This window comes from Sphaeramia orbicularis, chromosome 9, assembly GCF_902148855.1.
Source record: "Sphaeramia orbicularis chromosome 9, fSphaOr1.1, whole genome shotgun sequence".
Lineage (NCBI taxonomy): Eukaryota > Metazoa > Chordata > Actinopteri > Kurtiformes > Apogonidae > Sphaeramia > Sphaeramia orbicularis.
In genome coordinates this window covers 2,849,585-2,868,752 of record NC_043965.1, presented here as the reverse complement: position 1 = coordinate 2,868,752, position 19,168 = coordinate 2,849,585, and positions in this window count along the sequence as shown.

The window sequence follows — 19,168 nt, the reverse complement described above, 5'->3', positions numbered from 1 at the left end:
TCCCCTATTTTTCTAGTATTTTGTTCATTTCACTAGTTTTTGTACATTTTATCCTATGAATACTGTATTTTACACCTATTATTTCCATGTATTGATAGCCTTCGTGGATCAGATGCTCGTGGCAGCTGTTTTTCCTGTAAATAAAGCCAGTCTGTGTGAGTGTTTTCTCTCATATTCTGAAGCCTCTCTCCAGATGGTCTGCAGCCTCAGGTCTGTATCAGGTTCAGGGCGGGAGGCAGTGACCTGGATTATTGTTTTGTTTGTGGTTTTGTGGGTCCGAGCGCTGCAGATGAATCAGCTTTGGCCTCCTGCCATCATTGTTGGGAGCCTGTCGATGGAATGTGCTGCAGGCCTGCTCAGACAGGCGTCACAGACAAACACTGGGAAAACCAATTAATCATTGGTGGATGTGAGACTGAGCGCAGCTTTGGGATCGGACCGACATAAGCTTATCGTCAATAAAAAGGGCAGAAACACTGACTTCAAATGTGTGATTTATAGGAGATAATCAGCATTTCCATACTACAAAGAGCTCACATACTGTGTGATTTCAGAAAACTGCTCCTCAGAACCAACAGAACGATCAGTTACTGGTTTAAAAAAATGAAAATCTTGAAAATCCCGGATGAACTCTATGTTAATTGGACAACAGCGAATAGACAAAGCTTATCGACGGGTTTGGGAAGAAAGTAGGACATCAAGGGCTGAATATGTCTGTCACTGCAATATATAAATATAAATAAATATATAAACCCTGTGTTTCCATCTATTGTCACTTCTCACACTGCATGGGTTGATTATTTTTTTTATTCAGTTTCGTACAATTTCTGGCTTACCTTGTTCATGTGACTTTTAGGACGTCAGGCTATAGCCTTACGAAAATTCCATTTTGAGCCTGTGCGTGGAAATCTAAAGAAGATGTTGAAAACACCTAAAACGTCTCAGGGAGTGTTTATTATGAACTTTGGAATGTCCTAAAAAAAAATTTTAAGCATCTATTAAAATATTTCCAAAATGACCATTTTTGGACGTCATGCTATAGCCTTATAAAATTCTATTTTGACCCTCTGGGTGACCATCTGAAAAAATTGTTGAAAAAACCTGAAAAATCTCAGGGAGTGTTTATTATGAACTAGGAACATTTTAAAACACTTTTTGAGGGTTTATTAAAATATGTCCAAAATGACCATTTTTGGACGTCATGCTATAGCCTTATAAAATTCTATTTTGACCCTCTGGGTGACCATCTGAAAAAATTGTTGAAAACACCTGAAACATCTCAGGGAGTGTTTATTATGAACTAGAAACATTTTAAAACACTTTTTGAGGGTTTATTAAAATATGTCCAAAATGACCATTTTTGGACGCCATGCTATAGCCTTATGAAAATTCGATTTTGAGCCTCTTGGTAACCATCTGAAAAAGGTGTTGAAACAACCTGAAACATCTCAGGGATTGTTTATGATGAACTATGGATCGTCCTAAAACACTTTTTAAACATTTATTAAAATATGTCCAAAACGACCAAATTTGGACGTCATGCTATATAGCCTTATTAAAATTCCATTTTCAGCCTCTGGGTGACCATCTGAAAAAGGTATATGAACACCCTGAAACATCTCAGGAAGTTTTTATTATGAACGTAGGAACGTCCTAAAACACTTTATCAGCATTTACTAAAATATGTCCAAAATGACCATTTTTGGACGTCATGCTAAAACTTTATGAAAATTCCATTAGGAGCCTCAGGGTGATAATCTATATAAAAGGTGTTGAAAATACTTGAAACATCTCAGGGAGTGGTTATTATGAACTTAAGAACATCTAAAAAACTTTTTGAGGGTTTATTAAAATGTGTCCAAAATGACCATTTTTGGACGTCATGCTAAAGCCTTATGAAAATTCAATTTTAAGCCTCTGGGGGACCATCTGAAAAATGTGTTGAAAACACCTGAAAAATCTAAGGGAGTGTTTATTATGAACTTAGGAATGTCCTAAAACACTTTTTAAGCATCCATTAAAATATGTCCAAAATAACCATTTTTGGACGTCATGCTACGACCTTATGAAAATTCCATTAGGAGCCTCAGGGTGACAATCTATATAAAAGGTGTTGAAAATACTTGAAACATCTCAGGGAGTGGTTATTATGAACTTAGGAAAATCTAAAAACACTTTTTGAGGGTCTCTTAAAATATGTCCAAAATGACCATTTTTGGACGCCATGCTATACCCTTATGAAAATTCCATTTTGAGCTTCTTGGGGACCATCTGAAAAAGGTATGTAAACACCCTAAAACATCTCAGGAAGTTTTCATTATGAACGTAGGAACATCCTAAAACACTTTTTAAGCATTTATTAAAATATGTCCATAATGAACACTTTTGGACGTCATACTATAGCCTTATGAAAATTCCATTTTGAGCCTCTGGGTGGTTATCTGAAAAAGGTGTTGAAACACTCTGAAACATCCCAGGGACTGTTTATTATGAACTTGGGAACGTCCTAAAACACTTTTTAAGCACTTATTAAAATATGTCTAAAATGACCATGTTTGGACGTCATGCTATAGCCTTATGAAAATTTAAATTTGAGCCTCTGGTTGACCATCTGAATAAGGTGTTGAAAATACCTGAAACATCTCAGGGTGCATGTACAAAGAACTTAGGAACATCTTAAAGTAGTTTTTGAGTGTTTATTAAAATGTGTCCAAAATGACCATTTTTGGACGTCATTTTTGGCCTTATGAAAATTCCATTTTCAGCCTCTTGGTGACCATCTGAAAAAGGTGTTGAAACAACCTGAAACATCTCAGGGAGTGTTTATTATGAGCATAGGAACGTCCTTAAACCTTTTTTAAGCATTTATTAAAATATGTCAAAAATGACCATTTTTGGACATCATGCTATAGCCTTATGAAAATTCCATTTTCAGCCTCTGGGTGACCATCTGAAAAAGGTGTTGAAAATACCTGAAACATCTAAGGGAGTGTTTATGATTAACTTAGGAACGTCCTAAAACACTTTTTAAGGGTCTTTTAGAATATGTCCGAAATGACCATTTTTGGACGTCATACTAAAGCCTTATGAAAATTCCATTTTGAGCCTCTGGGTGACCATCTATAAAAGATTTTGAAAATACCTGAAAAATCTCAGGGGGTGTTTATTATTAACTTAGGAACGTCCTAAAACACTTTTTAAGGGTCTTTTAGAATATGTCCGAAATGACCATTTTTGGACGTCATACTAAAGCCTTATGAAAATTCCATTTTGAGCCTCTGGGTGACCATCTATAAAAGATTTTGAAAATACCTGAAAAATCTCAGGGGGTGTTTATTATTAACTTAGGAACGTCCTAAAACACTTTTAAAGGGTCTTTTAGAATATGTCCAAAATGACCATTTTTGGACGTCCTTCTATAGCCTTATGAAAATTCCATTTTCAGCCTCTTGGTGACCATCTGAAAAAGGTGTTGAAACAACCTGAAACATCTCAGGGAGTGTTTATTATGAACTTAGCAATGTCGTAATACACTTTTTTAGAATTTATTAAAATATGTCCAAAATGACCATTTTTGGACGTCATGCAATAGCCTTATTAAAACTCTATTTTGAGCCTCTGGATGACCATCTGAAAAAGGTTTTGAAAATACGTGAAAAATCTCAGGGAGTGTTTATTATGAACTTAGGAACATCTTAAAGTAGTTTTTGAGTGTTTATTAAAATGTGTCCAAAATGACCATTTTTGGACATCATGCTATAACTTTATGAAAATTCCATTTTGAGACTCTGGGTGACCATCTTTAAAAGGTTTTGAAAATACGTGAAACATCTCAGGGAGTGTTTATTATGAACTTAGGAACGTCCTAAATCACTTTTTAAGGGTCTTTTAGAATATGTCTAAAATGACCATTTTTGGACGTCATTCTATAGCCTTATGAAAATTCCATTTTCAGCCTCTTGGTGACCATCTGAAAAAGGTGTTGAAACAACCTGAAACATCTCAGGGAGTGTTTATTATGAGCTTAGCAACGTCGTAATACACTTTTTTTAGAATTTATTAAAATATGTCCAAAATGACCATTTTTGGACATCATGCAATAGCCTTACGAAAATTCCATTTTGAGCCTCGGGGTGACCATCTGAAAAAGGTTTTGAAAATACGTGAAAAATCTCAGGGAGTGTTTATTATGAACTTAGGAACATCTTAAAGTAGTTGTTGAGTGTTTATTAAAATGTGTCAAAAATGACCATTTTTGGACATCATGCTATAGCCTTATGAAAATTCCATTTTGAGACTCTGGGTGACCATCTTTAAAAGGTTTTGAAAATATGTGAAACATCTCAGGGAGTGTTTATTATGAACTTAGGAATGTCCTAAATCACTTTTTAAGGGTCTTTTAGAATATATCCAAAATGACCATATTTGGACGTCATACTATAGCCTTATGAAAATTCCATTTTCAGCCTCTTGGTGACCATCTGAAAAAGGTGTTGAAACAACCTGAAACATCTCTGGGAGTGTTTATTATGAACTTAGGAACATCTTAAAACAGTTTTTGAGTGTTTATTAAAATGTGTCCAAAATGACCATTTTTGGACATCATGCTATAGCCTTATGAAAATTCCATTTCCAGCCTCTTGGTGACCATCTGAAAAAGGTGTTGAAAATACCTGAAACATCTCAGGGAGTGTTTGCTATGAACTTAGGAACGTCCTGAAACACTTTTTGAGGGTCTTTTAGAATATGTCCAAAATGACCATTTTTGGACGTCATGCTATAGCCTTATGAAAATTCCATTTTCAGCCTCTTGGTGACCATCTGAAAAAGGTGTTGAAACAACCTGAAACATCTCAGGGAGTGTTTATTATGAACTTAGCAACGTCTTACAACACTTTTTTAGCATTTATTAAAATATGTCCAAAATGACCATTTTTGGACGTCATGCAATAGCCTTATGAAAATTCCATTTTGGGCCTCTGCGTGACCATCTCAAAAAGGTGTTCAAACACTCTGAAACATCCCAGGGAGTGTTTATTATGAACTTAGGAATGTCCTAAAACCCTTTTTAAGCATCTATTAAAATATGTCCAAAATGACCATATTTGGATGTCATGCAATAGCCTTATGAAAATTCCATTTTGAGCCTCTGGGTGACCATCTGAAAAAGGTGTTGAAACAACCTGAAACATCTCAGGAAGTGTTTATGATGAACTTAGCAACATCGTAACACAGTTTTTAAGCATCTCTTTAAATATGTCCAAAATGACCATTTTTGGACATCATGCTATAGCCTTATGAAAATTCCATTTTCAGCCTTTGGGTGACGATCTGAAAAAGGTGTTGAAAATACCTGAAACATCTCAGGGAGTGTTTGCTATGAACTTAGGAACGTCCTAAAACACTTTTTTAGGGTCTTTTAGAATATGTCCAAAATGACCATTTTTGGACGTCATGCAATAGCCTTATGAAAATTCCATTTTGGGCCTCTGGGTGACCATCTCAAAAAGGTGTTCAAACACTCTGAAACATCCCAGGGAGTGTTTATTATGAACTTAGGAACGTCCTAAAACACTTTTTTAGGGTCTTTTAGAATATGTCCAAAATGACCATTTTTGGACGTCATGCTATAGCCTTATGAAAATTCCATTTTCCGCCTATTGGTGACCATCTGAAAAATGTGTTGAAACAACCTGAAACATCTCAGGGAGGGTTTATTACGAACTTAGCACCATCGTAAAACACTTTTTAAGCATCTCTTAAAATATTTCCAAAATGACCATTTTTGGACGTCATGCTATAGCCTTATGAAAATTCCATTTTCAGCCTCTTGGTGACCATCTGAAAAAGGTGTTGAAAATACCTGAAACATCTCAGGGAGTGTTTATTATGAACTTAGGAATGTCCTAAAACACTTTTTTAGGGTCTTTTAGAATATGTCCAAAATGACCATTTTTGGACGTCATGCTATAGCCTTATGAAAATTCCATTTTCAGCCTCTGGGTGACCATCTCAAAAAGGTGTTGAAAACACCCTGAAACATCTCGGGAAGTGTTTATTATGAACTTAGCACCATCGTAAAACACTTTTTAAGCATCTCTTAAAATTTTTCCAAAATGACCATTTTTGGACGTCATGCCATAGACTTATGAAAATTCCATTTTGAGCCTCTTGGTGACCATCTGAAAAAGGTGTTGAAACAACCTGAAACATCTCTGGGAGTGTTTATTATGAACTTAGGAACATCTTAAAACAGTTTTTGAGTGTTTATTAAAATGTGTCCAAAATGACCATTTTTGGACGTCATGCTATAGCCTTATGAAAATTCCATTTTCAGCCTCTGGGTGACCATCTGAAAAAGGTGTTGAAACAACCTGAAACATCCCAGGGAGTGTTTATTATGAACTTAGGAATGTCCTAAAACACTTTTTAAGCATCTATTAAAATATGTCCAAAATGACCATATTTGGACGTCATGCTATAGCCTTATGAAAATTCCATTTTGAGCCTCTGGGTGACCATCTGAAAAAGGTCTTGAAACACCCTGAAACATCTCAGGAAGTGTTTATTATGAACTTAGCACCATCGTAAAACACTTTTTAAGCATCTCTTAAAATTTTTCCAAAATGACCATTTTTGGACGTCATGCCATAGACTTATGAAAATTCCATTTTGAGCCTCTGGGTGACCATCTTTAAAAGGTTTTGAAAATACCTGAAAAATCTCCGGGAGTGTTTATTATGAACTTAGGAACGTCCTAAATCACTTTTTAAGGGTCTTTTAGAATATATCCAAAATGAACATTTTTGGACGTCATGCTATAGCTATATGAAAATTCCATTGTCAGCCTCTTGGTGACCATCTGAAAAAGGAGTTGAAACAACCTGAAACGACTCTGGGAGTGTTTATTATGAACTTAGGAACATCTTAAAACAGTTTTTGAGTGTTTATTAAAACATGTCCAAAATGACCATTTTTGGAAATCATGCGATAGCCTTATGAAAATTCCATTTCCAGCCTCTGGGTGACCATCTGAAAAAGGTATTGAAACAACCTGAAACATCTCAGGGAGTGTTTGCTCTGAACTTAGGAATGTCCTGAAACACTTTTTTAGGGTCTTTTAGAATATGTCCAAAATGACCATTTTTGGACGTCATGCTATAGCCTTATGAAAATTACATTTTGAGCGTCTGGGTGACCATCTCAAAAAGGTGTTGAAAATACCTGAAAAACCTCAGGGAGTGTTTATTATGAACTTAGGAACGTCCTAAATCACTTTTTAAGGGTCTTTTAGAATATTTCCAAAATGACCATTTTTGGACGTCAAGAAAAAGCCTTATAAAATTTCCCTTTTCAGCCTCTGGGTGACCATCTGTAAAAAGGTTTTGAAACACCCTGAAACCTCTCAAGGAGTATTTATTATGAATGTAGGAATGTCCTAAAACACTTTTTTAGGGTCTTTTAGAATATTTCCAAAATGACCATTTTTGGACGACATTCTACAGCCTTATGAAAATTCCCTTTTCAGCCTCTGGGTGACCATCTGAAAAAGGTTTTGAAACAACCTGAAACATCTCAGGGAGTATTTATTATGAATGTAGGAATGTCCTAAAACACTTTTTTAGGGTCTTTTAGAATATGTCCAAAATGACCATTTTTGGACGTCATGCAATAGCCTTATGAAAATTCCATTTTGAGCCTCTGGGTGACCATCTGAAAAAGGTGTTGAAAATACCTGAAACATCTCAGGAAGTTTTTATTATGAACTTAGCAACACCGTAGGACAGTTTTTAAGCATCTCTTTAAATATGTCCAAAATTACCATTTTTGGACGTCATGCTATAGCCTTATGAAAATTCCATTTCCAGCCTCTTGGTGACCATCTGAAAAAGGTATTGAAACAACCTGAAACATCTCAGGAAGTGTTTACTATGAACTTAGGAACGTCCTAAAACACTTTTTTAGGGTCTTTTAGAATATGTCCAAAATGACCATTTTTGGGCGTCATGCTATAGCCTTATGAAAATTCCATTTTCCGCCTCTGGGAGACCATCTGAAAAAGGTGTTGAAACAACCTGAAACATCCCAGGGAGTGTTTATTATGAACTTAGGAATGTCCTAAAACACTTTTTAAGCATCTATTAAAATATGTCCAAAATGACCATATTTGGACGTCATGCTATAGCCTTATGAAAATTCCACTTTGAGCCTCTGGGTGACCATCTGAAAAAGGTCTTGAAACAACCTGAAACATCTCTGGGAGTGTTTATTATGAACTTAGCAACACCGTAACACGGTTTTTAAGCATCTCTTTAAATATGTCCAAAATGACCATTTTTGGACGTCATGCTATAGCCTTATGAAAATTCCATTTTGAGCCTCTGAGTGACCATCTGAAAAAGGTTTTGAAAATACCTGAAACATCTCAGGGAGTGTTTATTATGAACTTAGGAACGTCCTAAAACACTTTTTTAGGGTGTTCTAGAATATGTCCAAAATGACCATTTTTGGACATCATGCTATAGCCTTATGAAAATTCCATTTTCAGCCTCTGGGTGACCATCTGAAAAAGGTATTGAAACAACCTGAAACATCTCTGGGAGTGTGTTTTATGAACTTAGGAACATCTTAAAATAGTTTTTTAGTGTTTAGTAAAACGTGTCCAAAATGACCATTTTTGGACATCATGCTATAGCCTTATGAAAATTCCATTTTCAGCCTCAGGGTGACCATCTTTAAAAGGTGTTGAAAATACCTGACACACCTCAGGGAGTGTTTATTATGAACTTAGGAACGTACTAAAAATCTTTTTTAGGGTCTTTTAGAATATGTCCAAAATGACCATTTTCGGACGTCATGCTATAGCCTTATGAAAATTCCATTTTCAGCCTCTGGGGGATCATCTGAAAAAGGTGTTGAAACAACCTGAAACATCCCAGGGAGTGTTTATTATGAACTTAGGAATGTCCTAAATCACTTTTTTAGCATCTATTAAAATATGTCCAAAATGACCATATTTGGACGTCATGCTATAGCCTTATGAAAATTTCATTTTCAGCCTCTTGGTGACCATCTGAAAAAGGTGTTGAAACAACCTGAAATATGTCTGGGAGTTTTTATTATGAACTTAGCAACATCGTAACACAGTTTTTAAGCATCTCTTTAAATATGTCCAAAATGAACATATTTTGACGTCATGCTATAGCCTTATGAAAATTCCATTTTGAACCTCTTGGTGACCATCTGAAAAAGGTGTTGAAAATACCTGAAACATCTCAGCGAGTGTTTGCTATGAACTTAGGAACGTCCTAAAACACTTTTTGAGGGTCTTTTAGAATATGTCCAAAATGACCATATTTGGACATCATGCAATAGGCTTATGAAAATTTCATTTTCAGCCTCTTGGTGACCATCTGAAAAAGGTCTTGAAACAACCTGAAACATCTCTGGGAGTGTTTATTATGAACTTAGGAACATCTTAAAACAGTTTTTGAGTGTTTATTAAAAAGTGTCCAAAATGACCATTTTTGGACGTCATGCTATAGCCTTATGAAAATTCCATTTTCAGCCTCTTGGTGACCATCTGAAAAAGGTGTTGAAACAACCTGAAACATCTCTGGGAGTGTGTATTATGAACTTAGCACCATCGTAAAACACTTTTTAAGCATCTCTTAAAATATTTCCAAAATGACCATTTTTGGACGTCATGCTATAGCCTTATGAATATTCCATTTTCAGCCTCTTGGTGACCATCTGAAAAATGTGTTGAAACAACCTGAAACATCTCTGGGAGTGTTTATTACGAACTTAGGAACATCGTAAAACACTTTTTCAGCCTCTCTTAAAATATTTCCAAAATGACCATTTTTGGACGTCATGCTGTAGCCTTATGAAAATTCCATTTTGAGCCTCTGGGTGACCATCTATAAAAGGTGTTGAAACAACCTGAAACATCTCAGGGAGTGTTTATCATGAACTTAGCACCATCGTAAAACACTTTTTAAGCATCTCTTAAAATATTTCCAAAATGACCATTTTTGGACGTCATGCTATAGCCTTATGAAAATTCCACTTCCAGCCTCTTGGTGACCATCTGAAAAAGGTGTTGAAACAACCTGAAAAATCTGAGGAAGTGTTTACTATGAACTTAGGAACGTCCTAAAACACTTTTTTAGGGTCTTTTAGAATATGTCCAAAATGACCATTTTTGGACGTCATGCTATAGCATTATGAAAATTTCATTTTTTGCCTCTGGGTGGCCATCTGAAAAAGGTGTTGAAACAACCTGAAATATCTCAGGGAGTTTTTGCTATGAACTTAGGAACGTCGTACAACACTTTTTGAGGGTCTTTTAGAATATGTCCAAAATGACCATATTTGGACGTCATGCAATAGCCTCATGAAAATTCCATTTTCAGCTTCTTGGTGACCATCTGAAAAAGGTTTTGAAAATACCTGAAACATCTCTGGGAGTGTTTATTATGAACTTGGGAACGTCCTAAAACACTTTTTTAGGGTCTTTTAGAATATGTCCAAAATGACCATTTTTGGACGTCATGCTATAGCCTTATGAAAATTCCATTTTCAGCCTCTTGGTGACCATCTGAAAAAGGTCTTGAAACAACCTGAAACATCTCTGGGAGTGTTTATTATGAACTTAGGAACATCTTAAAACAGTTTTTGAGTGTTTATTAAAAAGTGTCCAAAATGACCATTTTTGGACGTCATGCTATAGCCTTATGAAAATTCCATTTTCAGCCTCTGGGGGACCATCTGAAAAAGGTGTTGAAACAACCTGAAACATCCCAGGGAGTGTTTATTATGAACTTAGGAATGTCCTAAAACACTTTTTAAGCATCTATTAAAATATGTCCAAAATGACCATATTTGGACGTCGTGCAATAGCCTTATAAAAATTCCATTTTCAGCTTCTTGGTGACCATCTGAAAAAGGTGTTGAAACAACCAGAAACATCTCTGGGAGTGTGTATTATGAACTTAGCACCATCGTAAAACACTTTTTAAGCATCTCTTAAAATATTTCCAAAATGACCATTTTTGGACGTCATGCTATAGCCTTATGAATATTCCATTTTCAGCCTCTTGGTGACCATCTGAAAAATGTGTTGAAAGAACCTGAAACATCTCAGGGAGTGTTTATTACGAACTTAGGAACATCGTAAAACACTTTTTCAGCCTCTCTTAAAATATTTCCAAAATGACCATTTTTGGACGTCATGCTGTAGCCTTATGAAAATTCCATTTTGAGCCTCTGGGTGACCATCTATAAAAGGTGTTGAAACAACCTGAAACATCTCAGGGAGTGTTTGTCATGAACTTAGCACCATCGTAAAACACTTTTTAAGCATCTCTTAAAATATTTCCAAAATGACCATTTTTGGACGTCATGCTATAGCCTTATGAAAATTCCATTTTGAGCCTCTGAGTGACCATCTGAAAAAGGTTTTGAAAATACCTGAAACATCTCAGGGAGTGTTTATTATGAACTTGGGAACGTCCTAAAACACTTTTTTAGGGTCTTTTAGAATATGTCCAAAATGACCATTTTTGGACGTCATGCTATAGCCTTATGAAAATTCCATTTTCAGCCTCTTGGTGACCATCTGAAAAAGGTCTTGAAACAACCTGAAACATCTCTGGGAGTGTTTATTATGAACTTAGGAACATCTTAAAACAGTTTTTGAGTGTTTATTAAAAAGTGTCCAAAATGACCATTTTTGGACGTCATGCTATAGCCTTATGAAAATTCCATTTTCAGCCTCTGGGGGACCATCTGAAAAAGGTGTTGAAACAACCTGAAACATCCCAGGGAGTGTTTATTATGAACTTAGGAATGTCCTAAAACACTTTTTAAGCATCTATTAAAATATGTCCAAAATGACCATATTTGGACGTCGTGCAATAGCCTTATAACAATTCCATTTTCAGCTTCTTGGTGACCATCTGAAAAAGGTGTTGAAACAACCTGAAACATCTCTGGGAGTGTGTATTATGAACTTAGCACCATCGTAAAACACTTTTTAAGCATCTCTTAAAATATTTCCAAAATGACCATTTTTGGACGTCATGCTATAGCCTTATGAATATTCCATTTTCAGCCTCTTGGTGACCATCTGAAAAATGTGTTGAAACAACCTGAAACATCTCAGGGAGTGTTTATTACGAACTTAGGTACATCATAAAACACTTTTTCAGCCTCTCTTAAAATATTTCCAAAATGACCATTTTTGGACGTCATGCTATAGTCTTATGAAAATTCCATTTTGAGCCTCTGGGTGACCATCTATAAAAGGTGTTGAAACAACCTGAAACATCTCAGGAAGTGTTTATTATGAACTTAGCACCATCGTAAAACACTTTTTAAGCATCTCTTAAAATATTTCCAAAATGACCATTTTTGGACGTCATGCTATAGCCTTATGAAAATTCCATTTTGAGCCTCTGAGTGACCATCTGAAAAAGGTTTTGAAAATACCTGAAACATCTCAGGGAGTGTTTATTATGAACTTAGGAACGTCCTAAAACACTTTTTTAGGGTGTTCTAGAATATGTCCAAAATGACCATTTTTGGACATCATGCTATAGCCTTATGAAAATTCCATTTTCAGCCTCTGGGTGACCATCTGAAAAAGGTGTTGAAACAACCTCAAACATCCCAGGGAGTGTTTATTATGAACTTAGGAATGTCCTAAAACACTTTTAAGCATCTATTAAAATATGTCCAAAATGACCATATTTGGACGTCATGCAATAGCCTTATAAAAATTCCATTTTCAGCTTCTTGGTGACCATCTGAAAAAGGTGTTGAAACAACCTGAAACATCTCAGGAAGTGTATATTATGAACTTAGCACCATCGTAAAACACTTTTTAAGCATCTCTTAAAATATTCCAAAATGACCATTTTGGACGTCATGCTATAGCCTTATGAAAATTCCATTTTGAGCCTCTGAGTGACCATCTGAAAAAGGTTTTGAAAATACCTGAAACATCTCAGGGAGTGTTTATTATGAACTTAGGAACGTCCTAAAACACTTTTTTAGGGTGTTCTAGAATATGTCCAAAATGACCATTTTGGACATCATGCTATAGCCTTATGAAAATTCCATTTTCAGCCTCTGGGTGACCATCTGAAAAAGGTATTGAAACAACCTGAAACATCTCTGGGAGTGTGTTTTAATGAACTTAGGAACATCTTAAAATAGTTTTTAGTGTTTATTAAAACGTGTCCAAAATGACCATTTTTGGACGTCATGCTATAGCCTTATGAAAATTCCATTTTGAGCCTCTGAGTGACCATCTGAAAAAGGTTTTGAAAATACCTGAAACATCTCAGGGAGTGTTTATTATGAACTTAGGAACGTCCTAAAACACTTTTTAGGGTGTTCTAGAATATGTCCAAAATGACCATTTTTGGACATCATGCTATAGCCTTATGAAAATTCCATTTTCAGCCTCTGGGTGACCATCTGAAAAAGGTGTTGAAACAACCTGAAACATCCCAGGGAGTGTTTATTATGAACTTAGGAATGTCCTAAAACACTTTTTAAGCATCTATTAAAATATGTCCAAAATGACCATATTTGGACGTCATGCAATAGCCTTATAAAAATTCCATTTTCAGCTTCTTGGTGACCATCTGAAAAAGGTCTTGAAACAACCTGAAACATCTCTGGGAGTGTTTATTATGAACTTAGGAACATCTTAAAACAGTTTTTGAGTGTTTATTAAAACGTGTCCAAAATGACCATTTTGGACGTCATGCTGTAGCCTTATGAAAATTCCATTTTGAGCCTCTGGGTGACCATCTATAAAGGGTTGAAACAACCTGAAACATCTCAGGGAGTGTTTATCAGGAACTTAGCACCATCGTAAAACACTTTTTAAGCATCTCTTAAATATTTCCAAAATGACCATTTTTGGACGTCATGCTATAGCCTTATGAAAATTCCATTTTGAGCCTCTGAGGGACCATCTGAAAAAGGTTTTGAAAAATCTTAAACATCATCAGGGAGTGTTTATTATGAACTTGGGAACGTCCTAAAACACTTTTTTAGGGTGGTCTAGAAATATGTCCAAAATGACCATTTTTGGACGTCATGCTATAGCCTTATGAAAATTCCATTTTCAGCCTCTTGGTGACCATCTGAAAAAGGTCTTGAAACAACCTGAAACATCTCTGGGAGTGTTTATTATGAACTTAGGAACATCTTAAAACAGTTTTTAAGCTTTTATTAAAAAGTGTCCAAAATGACCATTTTTGGACGTCATGCTATAGCCTTGTGAAAATTCCATTTTCAGTGTCTTGGTGACCATCTGAAAAAGGTGTTGAAACAACCTGAAACATCTCTGGGAGTGTTTATCATGAACTTAGCACCATCGTAAAACACTTTTTAAGCATCTCTTAAAATATGTCCAAAATGACCATATTTGGACGTCATGCTATAGCCTAATGAAAATTCCATTTTCAGCCTCTTGGTGACCATCTGAAAAAGGTGTTGAAACAACCTGAAAAATCTCTGGGAGTGTTTATTATGAACTTAGCAACACCGTAAAACACTTTTTAAGCATCTCTTAAAATATTTCCAAAACGAACATTTTTGGACATCATGCTATATAACCCTATGAAACTTCCATTTTCAGTGCCTTGGTGACCATCTGAAAAATGTGTTGAAACAACCTGAAACATCTCAGGGAGTGTTTATTACGAACTTTGGCACATCGTAAAACACTTTTTCAGCCTCTCTTAAAATATTTCCAAAATGACCATTTTTGGACGTCATGCTATAGTCTTATGAAAATTCCATTTTGAGCCTCTGGGTGACCATCTATAAAAGGTGTTGAAACAACCTGAAACATCTCAGGAAGTGTTTATTATGAACTTAGTACCATCGTAAAACACTTTTTAAGCATCTCTTAAAATATTTCCAAAATGACCATTTTTGGACGTCATGCTATAGCCTTATGAAAATTCCATTTTGAGCCTCTGAGTGACCATCTGAAAAAGGTTTTGAAAATACCTGAAACATCTCAGGGAGTGTTTATTATGAACTTAGGAACGTCCTAAAACACTTTTTTAGGGTGTTCTAGAATATGTCCAAAATGACCATTTTTGGACATCATGCTATAGCCTTATGAAAATTCCATTTTCAGCCTCAGGGTGACCATCTTTAAAAGGTGTTGAAAATACCTGACACACCTCAGGGAGTGTTTATTATGAACTTAGGAACGTCCTAAAACTCTTTTTTAGGGTCTTTTAGAATATGTCCAAAATGACCATTTTTGGACGTCATGCTATAGCCTTATGAAAATTACATTTTCAGCCTCTGGGGGATCATCTGAAAAAGGTGTTGAAACAACCTGAAACATCCCAGGGAGTGTTTATTATGAACTTAGGAATGTCCTAAAACACTTTTTTAGCATCTATTAAAATATGTCCAAAATGACCATATTTGGACGTCATGCTATAGCCTTATGAAAATTTCATTTTCAGCCTCTTGGTGACCATCTGAAAAAGGTGTTGAAACAACCTGAAACATCTCTGGGAGTTTTTATTATGAACTTAGCAACATCGTAACACAGTTTTTAAGCATCTCTTTAAATATGTCCAAAATGAACATTTTTTGACGTCATGCTATAGCCTTATGAAAATTTCATTTTCAGTGTCTTGGTGACCATCTGAAAAAGGTGTTGAAACAATCTGAAACATCTCTGGGAGTGTTTATTATGAACTTAGGAACATCTTAAAAAGATTTTTGAGTGTTTATTAAAATGTGTCCAAAATGACCATATTTGGACATCATGCTATAGCCTCATGAAAATTCCATTTTGAACCTCTTGGTGACCATCTGAAAAAGGTGTTTAAACAACCTGAAACATCTCTGGGAGTGTTTGCTATGAACTTAGGAACGTCCTAAAACACTTTTTGAGGGTCTTTTAGAATATGTCCAAAATGACCATATTTGGACATCATGCAATATGCTTATGAAAATTTCATTTTCAGCCTCTTGGTGACCATCTGAAAAAGGTCTTGAAACAACCTGAAACATCTCTGGGAGTGTTTATTATGAACTTAGGAACATCTTAAAACAGTTTTTGAGTGTTTATTAAAAAGTGTCCAAAATGACCATTTTTGGACGTCATGCTATAGCCTTATGAAAATTCCATTTTCAGCCTCTGGGGGACCATCTGAAAAAGGTGTTGAAACAACCTGAAACATCCCAGGGAGTGTTTATTATGAACTTAGGAATGTCCTAAAACACTTTTTAAGCATCTATTAAAATATGTCCAAAATGACCATATTTGGACGTCATGCAATAGCCTTATAAAAATTCCATTTTCAGCTTCTTGGTGACCATCTGAAAAAGGTGTTGAAACAACCTGAAACATCTCAGGAAGTGTATATTATGAACTTAGCACCATCGTAAAACACTTTTTAAGCATCTCTTAAAATATTTCCAAAATGACCATTTTTGGACGTCATGCTATAGCCTTATGAAAATTCCATTTTGAGCCTCTGAGTGACCATCTGAAAAAGGTTTTGAAAATACCTGAAACATCTCAGGGAGTGTTTATTATGAACTTAGGAACGTCCTAAAACACTTTTTTAGGGTGTTCTAGAATATGTCCAAAATGACCATTTTTGGACATCATGCTATAGCCTTATGAAAATTCCATTTTCAGCCTCTGGGTGACCATCTGAAAAAGGTATTGAAACAACCTGAAACATCTCTGGGAGTGTGTTTTATGAACTTAGGAACATCTTAAAATAGTTTTTTAGTGTTTAGTAAAACGTGTCCAAAATGACCATTTTTGGACGTCATGCTACAGCCTTATGAAAATTCCATTTTCAGCCTCAGGGTGACCATCTTTAAAAGGTGTTGAAAATACCTGACACACCTCAGGGAGTGTTTATTATGAACTTAGGAACGTCCTAAAACTCTTTTTTAGGGTCTTTTAGAATATGTCCAAAATGACCATTTTTGGACGTCATGCAATAGCCTTATAAAAATTCCATTTTCAGCTTCTTGGTGACCATCTGAAAAAGGTGTTGAAACAACCTGAAACATCTCTGGGAGTGTATATTATGAACTTAGCACCATCGTAAAACACTTTTTAAGCATCTCTTAAAATATTTCCAAAATGACCATTTTTGGACGTCATGCTATAGCCTTATGAATATTCCATTTTCAGCCTCTTGGTGACCATCTGAAAAATGTGTTGAAACAACCTGAAACATCTCAGGGAGTGTTTATTACGAACTTAGGAACATCGTAAAACACTTTTTCAGCCTCTCTTAAAATATTTCCAAAATGACCATTTTTGGACGTCATGCTGTAGCCTTATGAAAATTCCATTTTGAGCCTCTGGGTGACCATCTATAAAAGGTGTTGAAACAACCTGAAACATCTCAGGGAGTGTTTATCATGAACTTAGCACCATCGTAAAACACTTTTTAAGCATCTCTTAAAATATTTCCAAAATGACCATTTTTGGACGTCATGCTATAGCCTTATGAAAATTCCATTTTGAGCCTCTGAGTGACCATCTGAAAAAGGTTTTGAAAATACCTTAAACATCTCAGGGAGTGTTTATTATGAACTTGGGAACGTCCTAAAACACTTTTTTAGGGTGTTCTAGAATATGTCCAAAATGACCATTTTTGGACGTCATGCTATAGCCTTATGAAAATTCCATTTTCAGCCTCTTGGTGACCATCTGAAAAAGGTCTTGAAACAACCTGAAACATCTCTGGGAGTGTTTATTATGAACTTAGCAACATCGTAACACAGTTTTTAAGCATCTCTTTAAATATGTCCAAAATGACCATATTTGGACGTCATGCTATAGCCTAATGAAAATTCCATTTTCAGCCTCTTGGTGACCATCTGAAAAAGGTGTTGAAACAACCTGAAAAATCTCTGGGAGTGTTTATTATGAACTTAGCAACACCGTAAAACACTTTTTAAGCATCTCTTAAAATATTTCCAAAACGAACATTTTTGGACATCATGCTATAACCTTATGAAACTTCCATTTTCAGTGCCTTGGTGACCATCTGAAAAATGTGTTGAAACAACCTGAAACATCTCAGGGAGTGTTTATTACGAACTTAGGCACATCGTAAAACACTTTTTCAGCCTCTCTTAAAATATTTCCAAAATGACCATTTTTGGACGTCATGCTATAGTCTTATGAAAATTCCATTTTGAGCCTCTGAGTGACCATCTGAAAAAGGTTTTGAAAATACCTTAAACATCCCAGGGAGTGTTTATTATGAACTTAGGAATGTCCTAAAACACTTTTTAAGCATCTATTAAAATATGTCCAAAATGACCATATTTGGACGTCATGCAATAGCCTTATAAAAATTCCATTTTCAGCTTCTTGGTGACCATCTGAAAAAGGTCTTGAAACAACCTGAAACATCTCTGGGAGTGTTTATTATGAACTTAGGAACATCTTAAAACAGTTTTTGAGTGTTTATTAAAACGTGTCCAAAATGACCATTTTTGGACGTCATGCTATAGCCTTATGAAAATTCCATTTTCAGCCTCTGGGTAACCATCTTTAAAAGGTGTTGAAAATACCTGACACATCTCAGGGAGTGTTTATTATGAACTTAGGAACGTCCTAAAACACTTTTTTAGGGTCTTTTAGAATATGTCCAAAATGACCATTTTTGGACGTTGAATGAACATTTTTGGAAGCATCTATTAAAATATGTCCAAAATGACCATAAATGACCATCTGAAAAAGGTGTTTAAACAACCTGAAACATCTCTGGGAGTGTTTATTATGAACTTAGGAACATCTTAAAAAGATTTTTGAGTGTTTATTAAAATGTGTCCAAAATGACCATATTTGGACATCATGCTATAGCCTTATGAAAATTCCATTTTGAGCCTCTTGGTGACCATATGAAAAAGGTGTTGAAACAACCTGAAACATCCCAGGAAGTGTTTGCTATGAACTTAGGAACGTCCTAAAACACTTTTTTAGGGTCTTTTAGAATATGTCCAAAATGACCATTTTTGGACGTCATGCTATAGCCTTATGAAAATTCCATTTTCAGCCTCTGGGGGACCATCTGAAAAAGGTGTTGAAACAACCTGAAACATCTCTGGGAGTGTTTATTATGAACTTAGC